The sequence below is a fragment of the Danio rerio genome, chromosome 16 (genome assembly GCF_052040795.2).
Source record: "Danio rerio strain M-AB ecotype USA chromosome 16, GRCz13ab, whole genome shotgun sequence".
NCBI classification, from domain to species: domain Eukaryota; kingdom Metazoa; phylum Chordata; class Actinopteri; order Cypriniformes; family Danionidae; genus Danio; species Danio rerio.
This window is the reverse complement of record NC_141036.1, coordinates 41,729,724-41,754,276: the sequence shown is the minus strand read 5'-3', so window position 1 is coordinate 41,754,276 and position 24,553 is coordinate 41,729,724. Positions and strand designations below refer to the sequence as shown.

General features: G+C 34.2%; 2 protein-coding genes across 14 annotated transcripts in view; one reads left to right on the top strand and one right to left on the bottom strand.

The window, feature by feature from the left end:
- The window catches only part of LOC141378258 (serine/threonine-protein kinase pim-2), an 82,032-nt gene that overhangs the window by 25,734 nt on the left and 31,745 nt on the right, over positions 1-24,553 (top strand). The gene's annotated exons all lie outside the window — the stretch shown is intronic.
- LOC148679585 (uncharacterized) overlaps positions 3,073-24,553 on the bottom strand; it is a 46,545-nt gene continuing 25,064 nt past the window's right edge. For 4 of the 10 annotated variants that reach the window (XR_015945054.1, XR_015945053.1, XR_015945050.1 and 1 more), the window contains 3 exons: positions 15,362-15,449; positions 15,083-15,230; positions 3,073-3,236 (listed from right to left, as the gene is read on the bottom strand). The gene's annotated coding sequence lies outside the window, so the exon portion shown is untranslated. Of the gene's footprint in view, positions 3,237-14,746; positions 15,231-15,361; positions 15,450-24,553 lie in introns of those variants that run through there. The other 6 variants (XR_015945049.1, XM_088651249.1, XM_088651246.1 and 3 more) reach the window with 2 other exon arrangements.

Below are 24,553 nucleotides of genomic sequence, written 5' to 3'. Positions count from 1 at the left end.
TCGGGCCATGCATGTTTGTTCATGCACCACGAGTTTTATCTTCTCCCTTTAAGTAATCGATACAGAACTCCTATTAGTAAAACAAATCAGTTTAAACTTTCATTCATCCCCTCAGCTGTAACGTTTTTGAATTTAGGGTAGAATTTTGTATTGTATTATGTGCTTTGAGTATTATGTGTGACATGCGTGTATGCTGCAACCAAATCGCCTTCGGGAAATGTATAAAGACTACTTGACTGACTGATGATGATGGACATTCAGACAGCAGTAACGTCACCCCTCAACTGCAAAACGTTTCTCTACAGACAGTGATAACCCAGATGAGAAATTCTACAACAGAAATCAGCTAAAGCTAATGAGTCCCTGTCATCTGAGTCGCTTTGCTGATCTTTAAACTCCCGCTTTAATCAGCTGTGGTTTTCTTTCTGTCCAATGACAGTGCGCGTTTCATACAAGCGAAAGAGGGTTTAGCTCAACTTGAAGTGAAAGTTGATTTTGGTGCTTGACTGGTTGCAATTTGTTGATTGAATGAACAGCAGGCAGCAAAAGAAAAGAAAAGCAAGTGGCAAATAGAGAGAAAAGCATGTCAAACATACTTGACCGTTGTGATGGTACGAGACATTCTATAGCAGTTCCCCTGCTATTAAAAGGTCAGGGCACTATAAATAAAGACATTTTGCACCACACTGCTAATACGATTTTTGCCATACGCTTATTTCACGCAGTCACCATTTTGAAGAACCAAAGCGAGGCTGCAGTGGGAAGAAACCCAGAAGTATAAGACCAGAACTGTAAACATTGCATTGACAACACAAACCTCAAGCTGTTGCTGATATTTCAAAATGCAGAAATAGTGTGTAAACATCACTTTAATATCATTCAGTGAGTTTAATGTAACCCATTAAAAGCAGATTAGGCATCAAACAACATCACAGTCTCTTTAAGAGTAACACACTCAAGACCTCCTAGACTTCAGTTCATGGCAGCAGGTAAACACTGTGGGGGCTTGCCTGCTTCAGCCTATGTAACCCGGTGAGTTGACAGGTGGGCAAATCGAAGCTGGTTTTTAATAAAACAAATATAATCTGCATATAATAAATAATATTGGTAAAGATATTTGCGAATTGCTGCACATCCTGTGTGTATTAAGCAATGTTTAAGCAATACGCACAACTGACTCGCTCTGCGCTGGACTTTAGACCTCCTCTCAGCTGGTCTATTGAACAGTTTAGTTCCTCAAAATAGCAAAGTGCCAACAATGCGCCTCAGCACACCTCCTTTTTTAGAGCAGTACGCAAATGTATTTGCTATTTAAACAGCGTGCTGCAAAACGTCAAAATGTCCAGCTGAAACTAGCAAACAACAGTTGCATCACACCTTAAACCGGGTGTATGACAGGGCCCAGACACACGAACACTGAAGCGTGAAGCAGCCACGAAGATCATTCGAGTCATCAAGTGGATCCCTCATCTGTGTTTGCACTCAGTAAACAGCGGTGGGTGAACTGATGACCTTCACGGCCAGTCATTTCTGTTTTATTAACTCTAGTTTGATAAATGGCATCTAAAATGTGTTTGGGAAAGGTTAGCTAACTAGTGGCATTTTCCTTAACTTAGCTGAAAATGAGCTCTGACATCCCTTTTTATGTTCACTGTTCATTCAGAACGGACCTTTGGGTCACTCAGAAGGCAGTGAAATGATAAATTTGTGTCACGTTCTCTTCCCTGATAAGATATACAGCCAAGTGCACAACGTTCCTAGTAACTCCAAGCAATACTTCTGGATTTCTTCCCATTTTCTTCCTATTCGATTTCACTTTTAAAAATGCCGGTCGCGTCAAATCACTCTACTCTTGCAGATTTTGAGATTAGGGAGCAATAAGAAAATTGTGTCTGAAACACTGCCTGAGTGATCCTACAGCTATGTTTTTGGGGGCTGATGCTCCTGGTAGGGTTTGCCATGGCAAAAACGTTTTAGGTGACAGGTCAGGCTACAGGTATGTGCCAAAAAAATTGGAATAATTTGTTTTAAAAAGTTTAACTTATGTGTTATTAGTTCACAACACACAAAATGAAGTATTTCAATCCTTTGTTTCAATTTAAATGATTATGGATAAACATGAAAAAACTCAAATCCAGTATTTCACAAAATTAGCATATTTCATTTGACCAATAAAACAGTTCTTAAACACACGCTGGCCTTCTGAAAAATGTGTTAATGTACTGTATTATGTCCTCAATATGGAGGCGATCGGCCTTCGACAAAGTTGAGGTACTATTGTAGCCCAAGTTGCTTTGATATCGGCCTTTAGCTCGTCTGCATTTCGGGGTCTGTTCCCTCACCTTCTTCTGTCATGTTCAAGGTCCCGAAAGGTAAATAAGAATATCTGTAAATTAGTGCATGTGACATCAACAGTTCAACAGTAATACATGTGATTCACAACCTGTAATCAAAACTGCACACCTGAAGTAATTCTGACCTACGCTGTTAATGCTGTAGAGGGGACTCTTTCCTCTTTTGTCTGCACCACAGATGAACAATCGGTCTTCGATCTCTGCTAACATTACTGCACAACAGAAATGACGTTGTAATTAAAGAAATCTGATCTGAAATTCCTCTTCGAAATTATTATGACCTGTTAGCTACTGTCTTTGCGTAGGGCACCAGAGTCTGTGCCTGCTTCCCCAAAGAAAGTAACCTTTAGTCTCGATTTAGGGGAAGCTTTCTTTTGACGTTGCCACTGCTGCATGCCTCTGTGTAGTTAACACAATATATTAGTGCAAACAGTTTTAATAAAGTTCAAGCAGTTTTCAGTCAATTAATTTTACGTATTTGTGAGGCTTACAGCTGCTTAAAGGTTTAGTTCACCCAAAAACTGAAATTCTGTCATTAATTATCTACAAATGAAGATATTTAGCATTTAATCCAAGAGCTTTCTAATCCTCCCATAGATAAATTGTTGAATAAAGTTATTTTTGTTTAGCTTCATATAATTATAATTGAACAACTTAAGTCACATGAACTTATTTTGACTATTGTGGCGAGTCAGAGGAAAAACACATACACAAAGCGTTGGTGTTACAAACAGGTCTCCGGAGGGTGATTTATTTATATAGTGAAGTACGTGAAATGAGATGAATATGGTGCTCTTCAGTGGATAGGTGCTCTGGTGCTCCAGGGAGAATGTGAGGTTGAGTGAGAGTTCTGGTGAAGGATCGGTCAACTGCTGGAGTCCGCTAGAGAGGAGAGACAGAGAGACACAGACATTAGCACAGGGAGTCATTAGCTGCGTTTCCACTATCGCGCCTAAAGCGAGCGAGCCAAGACCAGTCGCGTTTCCACTGTCATTTCCGGGGCCTAATCGGGCCAAAGCGGGGCTTTCTTGGGGCCAGCGGCCGGCCTTATTAGGCCCGCCAAATACCTTGGGCCAAGGAGGGCCAGCTGGGGCTTCGGGCGGAGTGAAAGGAGAGGCGGGCAGTTTTCTGGTTGCACATGAGCACATGCGCCAAACAAATAAAGAAATAAGGGAAAGAAAACATCTAGCCCTATAGTCTGGGGTCTTTTTGCGTATGATCACCCTTATGTTTCCCTTTTAAATGTAAGGCTGCTGCATAAAATAATAAAGTAGTTTAAATTTATAGTGACGTTCTTTGCTGCGTTCTCCTTTATGTTTCAATAACGCATAATAATCTTTACACCATATTAAAGACACAGCAGACAGTAAAGGTTTTCCAGAGTTTTTGTCAAGGGTAAAATGTTTGTTTGTGCGCGTTTAAATGCCTGTATGTGTGTGTGAGACCGGGCAAGAGCGCTCCTTCACAGCTCTGTTATGCCGCGAGCGGCTTTTTTCTGTATTTATTTTGGAGATAATACACAATATAAATACAACAGAAAGACATAAAACTTAACAAATTACATGCCCACTTTCATAGACTTTAAACAATATAGTGTCATATCTAGATAAAATAGCCTAAGCTATATTGAAATATAATTTAAAGAATTACAAATATCGGATATATATATATATATATATATATATATATATATATATATATATATATATATATATATATATATATATATATAAATCGTATTAAATAAATAAACCAATTTAAAATAAACAAAAGCTAGCTATATGTAGGTAGCCTATATACAATACATAAATCAAACCGTTTTAAAGCCACTTTTATCCTAACTTTCATTTTACAAAGACCTGTCTGAAAAAAAAGATTTTCGATATTTTCTAAAAACAATTAACACCGGAGAAGGTTTGAAATGTTATTTATAAAGTATTTGGTTGCGATGATATTAATCAAATCGCGCAAACAGAGCATCATTTGGGTGAGTGAAAGCAGAATCTTTCCTACCTTTTTTTCTGTCACTCAGTCCTGCGCAGCGCTCGCTGCTTTAAACGCATCGGGGGAAAGTCCAAACACAAAATGTGTTCTTTATCCTCAAACAACTGTTTATGTTTTTATATGATGTGGTTAAATTTATAAATGAAACTTTAAATGAAGAGCTTTAGTGAATAGCTGCCGAGCGCAACAAATATGGCTATATTTTATTAGGCTACTCGCTCTTGTGCCGGAAACACTTAACACGATGTCTATCAAAACGAGGATGTTATAAAATACATGCCATATCGAGTTATAAACGAGAATTTCTGTGGCTTTATATTATGGATGTGTGCGCTCTCTGTGTTGGGTCCCTCCGTTAGTGGCGAGAGCACTCGATGCACAATGCCAACAGTCGGTCGGCGACTAAAATGTAATGAATGGAAATACACAGGTCTGTGCGTATAGACATTTCATGTAATGCTGTACAGTAACGTGTCATTTGTTTGTTTCGGTTGTCTTCATTTTAATGGTTTCGTTTCGTGATGATTCTATGGTGTGCTTTATCTGCCTGTCCTGATTCCCACTGAAGTGGGCGGGTTGTGTGACGTTTGATTCGGGGACGTTCTGTGGGCGGTGTTTGCGTGACGCGCTATGAGTGAAGAAGATTTTATTCTCTCTGTATGAAGTATTTTCTAAGTGTAAAGCAGTTAATTTTCTCTTCACAAAATGTATGTAGTGTTTGCAGCAAACATGCCAGCCTGTGTTAAAAATACAGTGATATGTCTGTGTAAGATGAGTATGCCTGCACAGGAGCAACACTAGGAGAAGGCTGAGTGACTGATTGTGTAGAATAACTGAATATGTAAAGCACTGATTATTTATGTTAAATACTTGTATGAAGCTATATGTGTCAGAAGTTAGAATGAGTAACATATTATCAAGTTATTATCCTATCATAACAATGTATGTAAACACTTAGTTCCTTTGCATAAGTTGCATCTATACTTTGCTGACATAGACCTGTAACATCTCTGTTGACATGAGCTAGTGGGCTGAGAGCCAAGAATAGCAGGACCCCTTAGACTAGAAAACCTATTCAAAAATGGTCAAAAGTTAAAAAGAGACACATAGGGGTGTGTCAAAAACATAAATAAAGGAGAAGGAGCAGGAGAGACTTTGGAAGGTGTCCAGGAGAGACTTCAGAATGCTCTGGGGTCTGCTCTGCTCTTTCTCGGCTTTATTATGGAGAATAAAGTCTATTTTCTGATATTCAAAACCTCTGGTCTGATAATTTGTAATTGATGAGAAGTCAATATTTACGACAAATGGCGCCCGCACGTGCGGCTGGAAAGAGATAGACGGGTGACACTGGACATGCTGAGGCTTGGAGGAAAAACACAAATATGTGGCCACGATTAAAAACGGTAAGCAATTTTCGCTTATACGTTTGTGTTTTTTCTACCAAGGACCTGCTTGTAACGGTAAAAAGTCACTTGAACTGTTTCTCCAGCTATAAAGAACTACAAGTAAAACTAAAAAAGTAAAAGTAAAGATATAAAAGGAAAACAAAGGGGTTTTGAATACCAGAAGAAAATAACAATTTGCATGCAAATGATCTGTGTTTTCCTAAGAGGGCCTTGACGGATAGGATAAACGTTAACTAGTAACTGTTACTCATGTTTGGGAAATTTTTTAATGATGAAGATTATGCCTAGAGCATTTTTAAGTTTTAAAAGGAAGTTCTTAAAGTGTGGTGACAGTTAAGAGATTAAAGCAGATTAATAAAGTAGAGAGAAGCGCGCAAAGACCTCGGAGTACCCGTTCTGTTTTAATAATGATAAATATTATTATTCAGGAGGCTGGGGGAAAAAAGGCAAGAATCCTGTGAAATGCTATTTTTACTGAAGAACAGTAAAGACGGGAGCAGAAGTAACAGGTCACTCAAGAGGAGTGTAGTGGAGAATTCTGTGGTTATAGCTCTAAGGTTAGAGGCTGCTCGGACAGGTCACTCAAGAGGAGTGAGGTGTATTTATGTAATTGTAAGTATTTGTGTATTTGTCTGTGTTGCTGGGGTGCTTAGAAGCTATCACCTTTGATCTAGAGCAGGGGTCGGCAACCCAAAATGTTGAAAGAGCCATATTGGACCAAAAAAAACAAAAACAAATATGTCTGGAGCCGCAAAAAATTAAAAGCCTTATATAAGCCTTATAATGATGGCAACACATGCTGTATGTATTTATATTAGCTATATTAGCCTACTATAAAAATGACTTCGTTGGCTACAAATACATACTGAGCCTTCATGATTAAATGTTCATTTCCCTGCAGTGCATCCTGTAGAGAATGACGCGCCACGTGACTACTCTGTTGTACAATGCCGTCTCAAGTTTAACTTAATTACAGTATATTAATGAATTATGTTTAATGTTCAAGTTTAACTTCATTACAATATTAATGAATTGTTTAATGATCATGTTTAACTTCATTACAATATAAATGCATTATGATTAATTATCAAGTTTAACTTCATTACAATATTAATGAATTATGTTTAATGTTCAAGTTTAACTTCATTACAATATTAATGAATTATGTTTAATGTTCAAGTTTAACTTCATTACAATATTAATGAATTATGTTTAATGTTCAAGTTTAACTTCATTACAATATTAATAAATTATGTTTAATGTTCAAGTTTAACTTCATTACAATATTAATGAATTATGTTTAATGTTCAAGTTTAACTTCATTACAATATTAATGAATTATGTTTAATGTTCAAGTTTAACTTCATTACAATATTATTGCATTATGTTTTGCTTTTAAGAAATTAAAGAAATGCAATAAAGAAATAAAGAAAAAAAATTAAATTTTTTAATGTTTTTTTTTTATTTTGAGGATTCCAAAAAACAACATCAAAATTAACGTGCACAACGTGCCCCTTATCTGGGCAACAAACAGTGCAATAAAACGCAGTCTGCCATTTCCATTTCAAGATCAGCTCGAGTCATTCCTGGGAATGTGCTCAACCAACACAATCTCACGGCAATTCGTAACTTTTTCATTTAGTGGCTAATTCGTATGAATTCGTACGATCTAATTCGTACAATTTAGCACGATTTGCTTTTCCCCCAATGACGGTTGGGGTTAGGGGTTTGCATATCAACGATCGCACCTTGTAAATAATCACCGTTGAGTGAGTGATCGGGATGGGCTTCTTAGAATTCTCTCAGGGAGGGAAAATGAGAAAGCGTGCCCCGCTGTACCTCTTTGGCAAAGACAGCTTGCACTCCATGGCTCATCACACAGCCGCCGGTTTGTTTACAACAGCTACCTGCCTGGCATCCCGCCCTGCTGATAGAAACGTGTGTCGCAGGCTATGACGCAAATCTTCGTTGACAGAAATGTTGAAATTAAATATTCTACACACTTTTACAGCATCGGAAAACGTTAAGATTGTTTGTCCTCCTATAGAAACCATATTAAAACAAAAAATATATTTTCCTCCCTCATCGTTTTCCATTTTCAAACATTTTTTGAAAAAGTTCCAGGGAGCCACTAGGGCAGCGCTAAAGAGCCGCATGCGGCTCTAGAGCCGCGGGTTGCCGACCCCTGATCTAGAGAGACTAGAATAGAGGTGAGGTTCAGGTTACACAGTGTAAGAGATGAGGTTAGGACGAGTGAGAAGTATGATTGTGTTTAGAAGTATGTTTGCAATAAGAGTGAGTTTAAAAGAATTATCGTTTTATATTATAATATAAAAGAAGGACTGCATATGTTGTGTGATTTTATGAACAATAAGATAGAGAGTGATGCAGTTGAGGGAAGAGATTGTGATACAGAGGAGGTTTAAGCCTCATAAAATTAATTGAGATCATATTGCATTTGAAAGACAAAGACTAAAAAACAAGAATATACGAGTTAAACATTTTTCTGAATAATCTCTGTGTGTTTGAAGTGTTTTTAAGTATGAACTATGGGCAGAGAGGGGACTGAAATTCCTGACATGTCGACAGTCTGGAAGAAGGTCTGCTTCAGGAGTGGTAAGAATCTGTCTATTTTAAGAACAAAAGTTTCACAGGACAGATAGAAGCTAAAGAGTAAAGATATATTATAAGGTATTAAATAAATAGAAATATAAAGTAATGTAATAAGATAAATGAAATAAGAAAATATACATGATAGAATAAGATTTAATAAATAAAAAGTGTTAATAAAAATGCAACTAGAAGCTATACTAATAAATATTAAGAAATAAAAAAATTGAAGCATGGAAATAATTACATATGGAGATTAATAGTTATATTGATCAGGAAATAAATTTACTAAATCAGTAAAAAAAAAGATAAGTTAATAATTTGAGTAAATAAAGAATTAGAAGAAAAAACTTTAATGAATATTGATTAATTGAAGAGTTAATGATCAAATGTTTAAGGAAAATAAGCTTAAAAAAATGAATTAGGAAAATCTAAGAGACAAAAATGCTAATTTTTGAAAAGGAAAAGAAGCATAGGAAAATGGAGAAAAAAGAAGTCCAAACATTGTTTAATAGAATTAAAAGAGAAGATGTTTAAAAATATATATTATAAAGTAATATAAGATAAAAATTAGAAAAAACAGCAACATTTTGAAGAAAACAAGATTTGGCTTTAAAAGATAAAATTATGTTTAAGTGCAATAAAAAATTGTTGTGGAGTAAGTTGACTGTTGTCATCTGTTTTAAAGTCAGCTACAGGCTGTCATCTGAGCCAACAGCTATTTGTAGTAAAAGCAGTGAGTCAGATGTAAAGCATAGACACTGAGGAGAAATGAAAGAACATAATAGTGAGTTCAAAAATTATATAGTTAATATTTTATGTACTTAAAAGGTAATTGAGAATTAAAAATTGCATTTCAGATAGGAAAAATGCTTAAAGTAAACAAACATGGGGAGTTAAAATAGTACTATGAACTTGAAGCTATTGCAGTAAGGATTTTGAACAGGTATATTAGACATTAGGCCACCATATAGTACTGTTGAATTAAAACAGGTATGGAAATGTTAGAGACATTAAAATAGTGTAAGATGTAATGTAACTAGTGAGGAAACACTAGAATAAGATTAGGAAAAATAAGTGAAGCACAATCTGAAGCCAAAGAAATTAATTATAAGAACATTTAACAAATAGAAAATTAAGCATATTTACATATGATAAAAATGATTGAGAAATTAAATAAGAAAATAAGTTGTTAAACTACAAAAGGAGTCTTTATTTGATAATTGAAAAAATGGAAAAAAAAAATATATATATATATATATTTTATTAATTCATGAGCTAAATTCTATATATATTAATTAAGAGGACATAGGGATGAACTTTGGGGGACTGTAGTCTTGTACCTACCAGACATCTCTGAGTACACTGGCAAATGGAAAGGTGTTTGAAAAACACAATGAGCAAAATGGCTGTTGACACTTGTGACATGCTACAGCAGTGATGCAGGCACTGCATACTCAGGATTTACTGAGGACTGAAAAAGCTACATTTTAAGATGAAACTTTAAATGTGTATTGTTAAATAATATAGTATGATGAATGTTAAATAATTTAGGTTTAAGTTTCAATTGGTTTAATCATAAAGTTCCTTAAACATAGAATGATAAATTACAATGCAGCAGACTAACTAAAGAAAAAGAAAAAGCTTTTGATAAGGCAATAATATCTAAGCATAATATTATTGTGAATGACCTAAATCAAGATTGGATATTGAAAACTGGAAAAATTCAAATCTAGAAAAATTATTTATAGTTAAAGAGAAGATTGAAACAACAATTTTAATGAATTCATAGGACATGATAAGGTCAAAAAGTAACAGTTCTAAATTACTATAAGAAAAATTGAAAGAGAAAAGTGTTTAAGAAAAAGATATTGTTTCACATGAAAACATATGTGAAAAATAATTTGAAAAAAAATATTAAGGAATAATAGTTAAACAGAGCAAAGAGAAATTTACAAAACATACAGTAAGTTTTAGTCGGCTGATAAAAAAGTGCATCAAAACTGTATGAACAACTAGTTTAATGAGAATGCCTTAAGAAATAAATGTTAGCCAAAAGACAGTACCATAAATTAGGACGAAAAAGGAATTAATATATAGCTCTGAAAATTGATTAGTAAAAGAAAGAAGTGTCAAATTCCAACTAAATGATTGTCATTACAGGACTGAGATGCAGATAAAATCAGCCAGCATAGTCAGGGTTAAAATTAAATCAGATGTAGATTTGCCCATAAAGAAAACCACTAAATGCTGAAATAGGTATTAAACACTATTGAAAAGTTTGTGTAAAAATAGGAGCACTAATAGAAACATCTAGATAATGTAATATGCAATCTGTCCTAGACATTTCTATTTAAATTTAAAGTAGTAATAAATTATAAGTAACTAATAATATTTAATTGAAGTTAATTTGATAGTTAAAATAAATGGTTAATTAAGACAGATAAAAGAGGCTTAATGTTTAGGTTATGATTTAAGAAAATCAATAAGAAAAGATTTTCCAGCTGAAGTTAATATTGTATGTAAAGATATGTTCTTTTGGATGGTAAATATTTCAAGTGGTTTGGTTTCTATTGAGTTTATTTTAGGTAACTACCAGAGGAGGGTAGAAACTTGTTTGTACTTGTGTAGCTTGGTGAATAGCATATACTGTATACACCAGAATGCATAAAGGGTTATAATAAGGGAGAAGATCATAGTATGGACACTGTCACAATATGTGGATGATTGAATTATCTACAGCTTCACAGAGCTCTAGTTCAATTAAAAGACTTGAGTGGAGACCATTGCTCCAAACAGTGAGATGATGACTGTTTTTGGTGTTGACTAGATAGAGAATTATTCTGTAAACAAGCACTGTTAAGAAACTATGATGAGTAGATGATTGGAGTAATACTAGAAGCAAATTATGAAGCAGGAACAGTTATTACATCTGTGACAAGAGAAGTATTTCCTAAATTTCGAAATGCCTTCAGAAATAAGTTCATAATGGGTTTGCATTCATGAAGTTAATGAATGATCAATAAATAAAAACATCTAAAGAAGTATGAAAAATTATGAATAAAGCAACAGAGAGAATAATTGTATTATGCTCAATTACCAGAAATGGCTGAAAGAGATGAAGATGATCCATCAAGACCAACGCTCAATGAAATATTTGAAAATAATAAACTTAATGGGATTAATGTGTTAACAAGTGCATTGGTGAGTGATGGCATGGAAACTGACAGAAACAAGCATCTAACACCGCATCGCATGAACTGCTATTGGGTCGACCCTTGAAAGAAACCTTGCAAGAAACCGCATGACCCTTGCAAGAAACCACATGAAACTTTGCATAAAACCTGGCATATAATCTCACATATAACCATGCACATAACCTCTTGGAATGGTTTGCAAAGATGTCTAATATAGTAGGGACTTTTATGAAGAAACAAATAATTGCCATGTGCAAAGTGATATCTGTGCAGGAAACCAGAAAGGAGCCATGTGAGAGAGCAGAGATATAAGGTCCAATTGGTCCAGCTGATCGAGTCTATCTGTGGATGCTCTGGAGAGCTCAGGAGGAAAGGACCATATCTGGATGAGGGCAAATCCAACAGCTGCCAAAGGGGATGCCATTGATGAGTTACCAATGCCTCAAAGGAGCGAAAGGGAACAACTCCAGCAAAGGAAAGCTGACTGGAAACAGAGGAGCCTGAATATTCCAAAGCTCTTAACTACTAAGTGCCACGTGTGGAAGCAAGAGTTTATCAGAGCAAAGAAAAGAGTGATTCTGATAATGTGCCTGAATACCACATACAGAAGTGTCACAAATCAAGGGATGATGAATGCACAACTGCAGATTCCAGAACTCAGACTCTCAACCACACATCTCCATTAACATCTATTAAAGTCAAGTGAAGATGCTGATAGCTCAGAAGAAGAGAAACAAGGATGAGGAAAGATCAAGATCAACATTTGATGCTTTTTACATTTGCATATTGATTTTGTTTGCATATTGCTTTCATGGTACCTATATATAATATCACTTCAGTATATTCTACATGAGTGTGAAAACTAGCAGCTAGCACTGAACCAACTGAATACTTATGCTTAAAACATTGTTGTCTTTGATGTGTTAAGAGAAAAAGAGAGTACAGTCTTTTACTTCCTTCAAATCAAAAAAGAAAGGGGAGATGTTTGGCTGGACTTCTGTCAAAGTACAGTGGCATAATCTAGTCAATTGATAACAGCTATGTGGCTAATATCAGTCACTAGATAGAGGTAATTAAGAGAACTGGATTATGAAATTGCACTTTGGGGTTAAAAGACAATAATATTAAGACTAAAGTCTTAAGAGGAGGGATTGAAGAAGATTTTATTCTCTCTGTATGAAGTATTTTCTAAGTGTAAAGCAGTTAATTTTCTCTTCACAAAATGTATGTAGTGTTTGCAGCAAACATGCCAGCCTGTGTTAAAAATACAGTGATATGTCTGTGTAAGATGAGTATGCCTGCACAGGAGCAACACAGAGACTTCAGAATGCTCTGGGGTCTGCTCTGCTCTTTCTCGGCTTTATTATGGAGAATAAAGTCTATTTTCTGATATTCAAAACCTCTGGTCTGATAATTTGTAATTGATGAGAAGTCAATTTTTACGACATGAGCTACTAGCCCGACAGTGGAAACGCGACATGATTTCGGTCTAATTTCTCAACCTCCCGGGCTATTGGCCCGGCCCGGCCCGATTAAAGCCCTGGCTCGCACTGGCCCGATAGTGGAAATGCGGCTATTGAGTGAAATGAAGCTCGTCTTCCTTGTGTTTGGGGATGGCTTATACGAGTGTCTGCTGATGAGCTCCAGCTGGGATCGATCCGTGCTGATTAAGTGACAGCTGGGGTGAATCCGGGACCAAGGCGACGTGGCATCAGCATACTCGCCACTAGGATTGGGTACCGAAACCTGCTAGGTAACCGATACGTACCATTATTAAATCAGCGTATGAATTTCAGTGCCTAATTTTGGTGCTGCAGCAAGGACGTTACGCCTGTTTCACACCACAAGCGAAAGTAGCGCATGAGCAGCGCGTATGGAGAGCAGAAGCAGCACACAGCCGTTTGCCTTTCACACCAGCTGCGTCTGCAGCGCGCAGCTCTCCGGCAGCTGCTGCAGAGATCAATCTATCTCTATGTCTATTCTATCTAGTTATGAACAGCTCTCGGGTGGAATAACTTGAGTGAACATAAAACAAAACTTTCTTCCTCAGTTTCAGCAGCACAGCACAGCACACAGCGAGCTCACATCATCCAGCATGCGTGTCGAACTACACTACCCACAATACACTTCGCTATGGACTACAACTCCCATAAATAGCTAGTCTTAAACCGCCCACTCCCCTCTCCTGCAACACTAGCGTGCAACTTAAGCAAAACTGATACTAAAATTGTTTTACATTTGGTTTTGTAGTTCGGGCCTAAATAAATGTTTGTTGCAGTTTTTTATCGTTTTAAGTACATTTGAATGACTATATATAAATCAGTTGATATTTTTAACGCATTTATTGAGTAAAATTTTTACTGTCATTCAATGTGTTTAGGTCATTATTAATGCACGAAATAAACAATAAAAAATAGCACTTATTATTACTCCAGAATAATTATTTTTTAGGAAACAGTGTAAACACTTTCAGAAACATTATTGTAAATGAATGGGAGGGCAAAATAAATCGACTTCAGCTGTAGGCCTGTTAAAGTTTACAGGTGCAGCAATGTGCCTTGATGTACTTGAATGCTAGAAATGTGTTCTCCAACACCCGTATAACGTTACTTGTCAAATAAATAAACAAGGAAGATTATTTTGAGTTTAAGTTATTTAATTATCTTGTTTATGAAGACTGCAGAGTGATGCATGAACAAAAATGACTATGAATAATGTTAAGTATTTTGTGATATATATGTTAAAATGTGCTCCTAAAAGTACGTGGCCCCTGCCCGCCCCCACAGGTTAATAGTAAGCTAATGTAATTTCATAATGCAAATCTTAAATTCATGCTAACCAACAAATGATCAAAGGAAATGTATTAATGTAATACAGTATGAATTTATGTTTACTTTAAACTGTAATCATATTGTTCTGTTAAAATTATTTTTAAAAATATTTTGTCAAATAAAATTATTTTGTAGAGTCATCCACTATCATTTTGGGGCTAAAAAGTATCGATTCAGGCACCGTTTTGGCACCGGTATCGTTTTAAAAGTATCGATTAGGCACCGGTATCGAAAAAACCCAAACGATGCCCAACCCTACTCGCCACATTATGTTTTTGGTTCCTTTCTGGGCATTGATAAATGCTTATCCAGTAAATCTATGGGAGGATCAGAAAGCTCTTGGATTAAGTCCAAATTATCTTTATTTGTGTTCTGAAGATAAACAAAGATCTTATGGGTTTGGAACAACATTAGGGTAATTAATGACAGAATTTTTATTTTTTGGTGAACTAATCTTTTAGGATCAACTGAAATTACTCAACAGTTTTCTTCAGAAAAATGAGCATGTCTGCTTTTTCAGGAGACAGACAAGCCCGCTCCTGGCTGATAATGTCCCCAGCAGTGGAAAATGTACGCTCTGAGGTTGTGGATGATGCTTGCATGCAAAGATACCTTGATGCCAATTCTGAAAGCATTGGCAGAGTGTCATTTATGTCCCACCACCAGGTTACTGGACTTACTGAGGACAGTGTAGACGGAAGCAGTCTGTACTTATTTATTATCTCTATATCTCCTCTGTAGTGCTGCTGACGCTGGTCTGCATTCTTGCTTCAATTGCCATGTCCTCCACAGCAAACAGCTCCTCAAGGCAGAAAGCTTTGGAATCTTCTATTAACAAATGAGTAAAGAAATAAAGACAAATATAAAACTATATAAAAAATAAATTCAAACAAGTTAATTTTCTTCTGAATTAAGTAAAATTAAATAGGAAAAAATAGGATTTCTTTATATTTTCTTACTAGTGCTGTTGTTGCAGATGCACTGTCTTCATCAGAGATGTCATTTCGGTTACCTGCTAAGTGCCTGTTCTATCTGCTCAGTCGGAGTCTATATTCAATAAAAAACTAGGTCACACTGAAGAAGATTTCTATTCTCTCTGTATGAAGTATTTTCTAAGTGTAAAGCAGTTAATTTTCTCTTCACAAAATGTATGTAGTGTTTGCAGCAAACATGCCAGCCTGTGTTAAAAATACAGTGATATGTCTGTGTAAGATGAGTATGCCTGCACACTTTGCTGACATAGACCTGTAACATCTCTGTTGACATGAGCTAGTGGGCTGAGAGCAAAGAATAGCAGGACCCCTTAGACTAAAAACCTATTCAAAAATGGTCAAGAGTTAAAAAGAGACTTAGGGGTGTGTCAAATAATCCTGTATAAAAATTGTAACAAACACACTGAAACTTTAGAAGGTGCAGGAGAGACTTTGGAAGGTGTCCAGGAGAGACTTCAGAATGCTCTGGGGTCTGCTCTGCTCTTTCTCGGCTTTATTATGGAGAAGAAAGTCTATTTTCTGATATTCAAAACCTCTGGTCTGATAATTTGTAATTAATGAGAAGTTAATATTTACCACAAATGGCGCCCAACGTGGTGCTGGACAGAGACGAACGGGTGACACTGGACATGCTGGGGCTTGGAGGAAAAACACAAATATGTGGCCACGATAAAAAACGGTAAGCAATTTTAAGCTTATACGTTTGTGTTTTTTCTACCAAGGACCTGCTTGTAACGGTAAAAAAGTCACTTGAACTGTTTCTCCAGCTATAACGAACTACAAGTAAAACTAAAAAAGTAAAAGTAAACATAAAAAGTAAAGATATAAAAGGAAAACAAAGGGGTTTTGAATACCAGGAGAAAATAACAATTTGCATGCAAATGATCTGTGTTTTCCTATGAGGGCCTTGACGGATAGGATAAACGTTAACTAGTAACTGTTACTCATGTTTGGGAAATTTTTTAATATTATGAAGAATATGCATAGAGCATTTTTAAGTTTTAAGAGGAAGTTCTTAAAGTGTGGTGACAATTAATAAGTTAAAACAGATTAAGGTATAGAGAGAAGCGCGCAAAGACCTCGGAGTACCCGTTCTGTTTTAATAATAATAAATAATATTATTCAGGAGGCTGGGGGAAAAAAGGCACAAATCCTGTGAAATGCTATTTTTACTGAAGAACAGTAAAGACGGAAGCAGAAGTAACAGGTCACTCAAGAGGAGTGTAGTGGAGAATTCTGTGGTTATAGCTCTAAGGTTAGAGGCTGCTCGGACAGGTCACTCAAGAGGAGTGAGGTGTATTTATGTAATTGTAAGTAGTTGTGTATTTGTCTGTGTTGCTGGGGTGCTTAGAAGCTATCACCTTTGATCTAGAGAGACTAGAATAGAGGTGAGGTTCAGGTTACACAGTGTAAGAGATGAGGTTAGGACGAGTGAGAAGTATGATTGTGTTTAGAAGTATGTTTGCAATAAGAGTGAGTTTAAAAGAATTATCGTTTTATATTATAATATAAAAGAAGGACTGCATATGTTGTGTGATTTTATGAACAATAAGATAGAGAGTGATGCAGTTGAGGGAAGAGATTGTGATACAGAGGAGGTTTAAGCCTCATAAAATTAATTGAGATCATATTGCATTTGAAAGACACAGACTAAAAACAAGAATATACGAGTTAAACATTTTTCTGAATAATCTCTGTGTGTTTGAAGTGTTTTTAAGTATGAACTATAGGCAGAGAGGGGACTGAAATTCCTGACATGTCGACAGTCTGGAAGAAGGTCTGCTTCAGGAGTGGTAAGAATCTGTCTATTTTAAGAACAAAAGTTTCACAGGACAGAAAGAAGCTAAAGAGTAAAGATATATTATAAGGTATTAAATAAATAGAAATATTATAAAGTAATGAATAAGATAAATGAAATAAGAAAATATTAATGATAGAATAAGATTTAATAAATAAAAAGTGTTAATAAAAATGCAACTGGAAGTTAGACTAATAAATATTAAGAAATTCAAAAATTGAAGCATAGAAATATCTACATATGGAGATTAATAGTTATATAGATCAGGAAATAAATTTACTAAATCAGTATGAATAAAAATAGATAAGTTGATGATTTGAGTAAATAAAGAATTAGAAGAGAAAACTTTAATAAATATGGATTAATTGAAGAGTTAATGATCAAATGTTTAAGGAAAATAAGTTTAAAGAAAAATGAATTAGGAAAATCTAAGAGACAAAAATGCTAATTTTTAAAAAGGGAAAAGAAGCATAGGAAAATGGAGAAAAAAGAAGTTCAAACATTGTTTAATAGAATTAAAAGAGAAGATGTTTAATATATATATATATATATATATATATATATATATATATATATATATATATATATATATATATTAAACAGATAAAATAAAAATTAGAAAAAAACAGTAACATTTAAAAGAAACTAAGATTCGGCTTTAAAAGATAAAATTATGTTTAAGTGCAATGAAAAATTGTTGTGGAGTAAGTTGACTGTTGTCATTTGTTTTAAAGTCAGCTACAGGCTGTCATCTGAGCCAACAGCTATTTGTAGTAAAAGCAGCGAGTCAGATGTAAAGCATAGACACTGAGGAGAAATGAAAGAACATAATAGTGAGTTCAAAAATTATATAGTTCATATTTTATGTACTTAAAAGGTAATTGAGAATTAAAAATTGCATTTCAGATAGGAAAAATGCTTAAAGTAAACAAACATGTAGAGGTAAAATAGTACTATGAACTTGAAGCTATTGCAGTAAGGATTTTGAACAGGTATATTAGACATTTGGCCACCATATAGTACTGTTGAATTAAAACAGGTATGGAAATGTTAGAGAAATTAAAATAGTGTAAGATGTAATGTAACTAGTGAGGAAAAACTAGAATAAGATTAGGAAAAATAAGTGAAGCACAATCTAAAGCCAAAAAAAAATTAATTATAAGAACATTTAACAAATAGAAAATTAAGCATATTTACATATGATAAAAATGATTGAGAATTAGAAAAAATAAGTTGTTAAACAGCAAACAAAAATAGATAAATAAATTAATTAATTAAAAAAAATTGGATAAAAGGAGTCTTTATTTGATGAAGGAAAAAATGGGAAAAAAATAATTTATTAAGTCATGAGCTAAATTCTATATATATTAATTAAGAGGACGTATGGATGAACTTTGGGGGACTGTAGTCTCGTACCTACCAGACATCTCTGAGTATACTGGCAAATGGAAAGGTGTGTGAAAAAACACAAAGCAAAATGGCTGTTGACACTTTTGACATGAACTTTTTGCCCAGGATTTACTGAGGACTGAAAAAGCTACATTTGTTCAGAGACATTCAAAAGAGACACTAACAAGAGACTGATGAACTGATCAAAAAGAAAAAACTCTCCACCAGAACTTTACATCAGCTGAGTCAAAGAAAGAAGCCAGCCCAAAGAGAGAGGGGGAAACACTGTGCCCTGATATGAAGGAAGTTCAGGACAACATAGAAAAGACTGTTGCACCAATCTGGAGCTAGTTGTCTCAGGTTGCGAGGGGGGATAGCCTGACAGTCCATCTCAAAGTAGCTCCTAGTCCAAATTACGTTCAAGCATTACAGAAGGAAAATTAAGAACAAAAGTTTAGCTACCCATTCTTGTATCAAATCAGACTCCTGTCAATTTTAGAGAAATTATTATCATGCAAATTTGTAAATAAAAAAAAATAAAAAATAAAAAAAAGTGTTATAAGGTAATTTTAAGGTGAAACTTTAAATGATGAAATTATATATTATGATGAATGGTAAATAATTTGAGTTTAAGTTTCAGTAGGCTTAATAAAAGTTCCTTAAACATAGAAGGATAAATTACAATACAGGGTGGTGACTAAAGAAAAAGCTTTTTGATAAGGCAATACATAATTTGGAGAATAAATAAGAATGGAACTAAGTATTTAAGTTCAAATCAAGTAAAGGAAAATCTTAACATAATTGTATTGTGAATGGCCTAAATCAATATTGGATAGTGAAAACTGGAAAAATTCAAATCTAGAAAAATGATTTATAGTTAAAGGAAAGATTGAAATAACAATTTGAAATAAATTCATAGGACATAAGGTCAGAAAGTAACAGTTCTAAATTGCTATGAGAAAAATTGAAAGAGAACAGTGTTTAAGAAAAAGATAATATTTTACATGAAAACATATGTGAAAAATAATTAGAAAAAAAATTAAGGAATAATAATTAAAACAGAGAGAAATTTACAAAGCATACAGTAAGTTTTAGCCAGCTGATAAAAAAGTGCATCAAAATTGTATAAACAACTAGTTTAATGGGAGTGCCTTAGGAAATAATTATGAGCCAAAAGAAAATAACTCAAAGATAAAAAAGGAATTAATATATATATCAGAAAATAAATTAGTAAAGGAAAGAAGTGTCAAATTCCAACTAAATGATTGTCATTACAGGACTGAGATGCAGATGAAATCAGCCAGCACAGTGAGGGTTCAAATTAAATCAGATGTAGATCTGCCCAGAAAGAAAAAACACTAGATGCAGAAATAGGTATTAAACACTATTGAAAAGTTTGTGTAAAAATAGGAGCATTAATAGAAACATTGACTGTAATATACAATCTGTCCTAGACATTTCTATTTAAATTTAAAGTAGTAATAAATGTATAAATGACTAATAATTTTTGATGGAATCTAAAGGCAATAATTACATATGAAGACAAAACAAGATTATGTTTAGGTTATGATTTAAGAAAATCAATAGGAGAAGATTTTCCAGCTGAAGTTTATATTGTATGTGAAGATACAGTAGGTGAGAGTTCAAAGTGGCTATTAACGCCGCGGCTTGTACCGCCGCCGTTTGAAATAGGTGCCGCTCTGTTTTTAGTGTATGACCGCAGTTTGTGAATGAGCCGCCAGGGGGCGCAAAGGGACGGGATGCGAACGGACAGAAATAGCCCATACAGCTACTGTGCTTGTAAATGATATTAAACAATAAGTCAAAGCATTATAATTCCTTCATTAATCATTTAAAATTTGTTAACACGCTTTATTGTAAACTTTTTAAGTGCAAAGAGGATTTGTTTTGGAAAATAGAATTGAAGAAGTAAAGACAACTAAAATGAAAGCACAAACATTTAGTACAAATAAGTAGTCTTAAATAAATAAATAAAGCAGCCTGAATATAGAAAGATGTTCAGTGTTTGCTATTTTGATAGGACTAAGACAAGACATTTTCATTTATGTTTTATTTCTGTTTTTATTTCCATTTTCGTTGTTGATTATATTTTACTATCTCATTTATGCCATAACAATTGTACATAAACGAATAATAAACGAATAATGAAAATAAATGAATAATGAAAATAGGCCTAAATAAATTATTTATTTAAAGACATTGCCGTACAGTACGTGAAACACTGAGAAAAATAAATTGACCTACCTTAAGCAGATCACTAAAAGTATAATAAAAATATTTTTATATATTATATATATTTATATATTATTTTATTTTTAATAATTTAGTTTCAGTTCTGTTCAGTTTTTTTTTTTTTTTTTTTTTTTACTTATGGCTCAGTATGTTTTGTATTTTAACTTCATATTCAGTCACCTTGCATATGTGTGTGAAATATAATGCCGCATAACCGCGGAAAAAGAAGAAAAAGCTGTCAAAGGTTAGAGCTAATTCATCAAAATTAGCTATATTAAAATACAGCATTTATGTTAATACTGGCAGAGTGTGAACAAACTCAAGGCTAAGATATGCGCTTGCCTTTTAATGCATTTGCGGCCTTTTTATAGGCTACAGGCAACTATGTATAATAATGTTTTTTTTTTCTTTTTTGTATGGTAAAGGACAATGCACATTATGTTATTGATGTAAACTTAGGCTAAAACTTACCATTGATAAACGTGACCTACCTCAAGCAGATCACTTAAAGTATAAAAAAAAATAAAGTAGGCTATATATATATATATATATATTCTTAATAAACTTCACAGCCACAAATATAAAAAACACAACTTGTATTAAAACTGGGCGAGGATTAGAAAGAATACGATGCTTGTTATATAATTTAAATTTTGATTCCAATTTCTGCAAGCACATTTTTTCACTCGCTACTCTGCCAGAAACTTCGCCGCCGGAGAGCACCTCAATAATGTAAACATTTGTTTAAAGATGGAGCGCAAGATGTGCCGAGTGGCAACATGTGAAGAACGATGGCAAAGCTAAGTGTGATTATTGTAATAAACTAAGTTATAAAGCAGAGTCCCGACCAACAGGACTAAGCATATGCGGTTGGCTCATTCTTCACGAATATAGAATTAAAATAATGGCGCGTTAGGTTCACAAAGCAGCGCATTCTCTCCGCCTCATCGTTTAACCAGCGGGACACGCTGCTGAAGCAGGAGAGACACTCCGTCATTCATAATCTTAGCTGATGTATCGGAGTCGAATGAATATATCAAAGAGGAATTTTCTTTTAACAGTCCCGATATGTTTAATCTTTTTATTTATTTTTTTTTCGTGTCATTTCTCTTCAGCAAATTATATATATTTTTAAAGCTGCTTGATTCTTTTAAAACCGAAAGCAGAGCCCGTGGTGTTTTTCCATAAGATACTCCTTTATGAATGTTTTAATTTTTTATTAAAGTCTTTAATGTGCTTTTTGATAGTTTTATTTTATTTCAAGCAGCATCTAAATGCGAATTTATCCTCAAAACTTGGCATGAGAGCGATGCAAGTCATGTGTGGCATAATTGCCTTTTTTCCCTGCGCGTGCGAGATCAATTTCTGATATTTTTGCAACTAAAATAAAAGCATAAACATTCAGTACAAATAAGTAGTCTTAAATAAATAAATAAATAAATAAATAAATAAATGAATAAAGCTGTCTTTTAACCTAAATATAGAGAGATGTTCAGTGTTTGCTATTTTGACAGGACTAAGACAAGACTTTTTCATTTATGTTTTTATTTCTGTTTTTACTTACATTTTCGTTGTTGTATATAGTTTACTATCTCATTTTATGTCTCAACAATTGTAGATAATAATAAACGAATAATGAAAATTAATGAATAATGAAAATAGGCCTAGATATATTATTTATTTAAAGACATTGCCGACATTGAGCTTAAGTTGAATGCAGCTTCATCAAAAGCAAAAAATAAATAAATAAATAAATTGACCTATTTTAAGCAGATTATAATAAAAATATTTTTTGCCGCAGGACATAAATTAAGTCTAGCAGGTTTATTTTTTAATAATTTAGTTTCAGTTCAGTTTTTTTTTTTTTCAAAACGTCAATGTTCTCCTTTAAAGTAGCTATAACTGTTGTTTTGTTTTGTTTTTTTACTTAATGGCTCAGTATGTTTTGTATTTGAATTTCAATTTCAGTCACCTTGCATATGCGTGTGAAATATAATGCAAGCATAACCGCTGAAAAAGAAGAAAAAGCTGTCAGTTAGAGCTAATTCATCGAAATAAGCTATATTAAAATACAGCATGCATGTTAATACAGGCAGAATGTGAACAAACTCAAGGTACGGCTAATATGCGCTTGCTTTTTAATGCATTTAAAAAGATTTGCGGCCATTTTATAGGCTACAGGCTATGGTGTATAACAATGTTTTTTTTTTTTTATTTGTATGGTAAAGGACAATGCACATTGATTTGAAACTTTTAATTGCATTTTTATGTCCTGTAAATAATAAAAGTTGAATCAGATTAATAAAATCGAATCTGAATACCTGCAAACGGGGCCACGGTTACTTTTTTTTCACTGACTGGCATGACTGGCAAACGCGTCAGAAAAAAAACTGCTGAATCTCTGCAAATATTTGGTTAACTTATAAAACAAATGTATGGTTTAGTGATGTTAGTAATGCATAAAAAAATGCAAAGCAGAATTATTAAAGTTATTATTTCATTGATCTGAACATAACCATTTATAGTATAATTACTAACCCGTCGTCTAAAATATTAAAATAATAGTCTATTATTTTATTCGTGGCTAGAGCTTGATTAAATTGATTAACAAGCCATGTGCTTTTGTTTGTTTGTTCTCGGCACTGGGTATACGCAAAACATTTTCTAAAATGTCAAGCAGTATTGTCTATAGCTTTAATTAATTCAAAATATTAAAAATAACAATAATAAAATTATAAAAATGCAAAGATAAATAGAGCAGCATTTTGCTAATTGTAATAGTCCTTTATATTTATATACATGTATTTTTGCATATTCGTTATTTCACTTGATGCATTCGTTATTTAATGTTTGAATACTGAAATAAAAAGCCATCGTTTAAAAGGTTATTTCACCATCAAAATGTAGCCTGTTATATGTATCATTAAGGTTTTATATAAAACTGCTGTGCAGTGTAAATGGGACCTTAATACAGTTTAAAGCGAAGTTGTCTGTAAGGATGATGGGCATGGCATGTCTATTGTTGTGGCTCGCGTTGTGAATATTAGAAAATAACTGTCGGGTGAAGGCTTTATGGTCGTGCGGAATTGTCTGCTGCTGTCATGGCTCAGCAGGCAACACCCTATTCAGCTAGGCTATGTTCGGTGTTTTTATGTACAAATTCGTTTTGGCGAATGCTAGAGCGTAATACAGATATTTTAAATAACAAGTAGTTCAGTCCAGAAGTTGCTGTGCATAGAAACATTCATTTTCATAAGGCCCCATATTTAATGCGGTTTGGTTTTAAAACGCATAGGTTTTGCTACGGTTACACCATCCGTCCTCGGGAGTTTTGGATTTTGTGTAACCATGTTTGTGGAAAACACTTGAGGGTGGAGACATACCCCTTCCCCCATCTCATAACCAAAAGCTTGTCTTTCAGGTGTTAATGGGCATCAGTGAGACCGAAATCATGTCGCATTTCCACTGTCGGTCTATAGCTCGCATCGCGTAACGCAAACCCAGCCCCCAGAACGTCCCCCGACTGTTGGAATCGTGCATCCGTTAATAACTCGGTAGAAAATGTATTTTATAACATCCTCATTTAGACACAGTCAAACATTCAGCCCAAATGCACTGGAGAGACCTGAAACGTGTTCCCAAAAATGTTCTGTTTGCACAATTTGATTATTATCATCATATCCAAATACTTTATAAATAATATTCTAAACCTTCTCTGG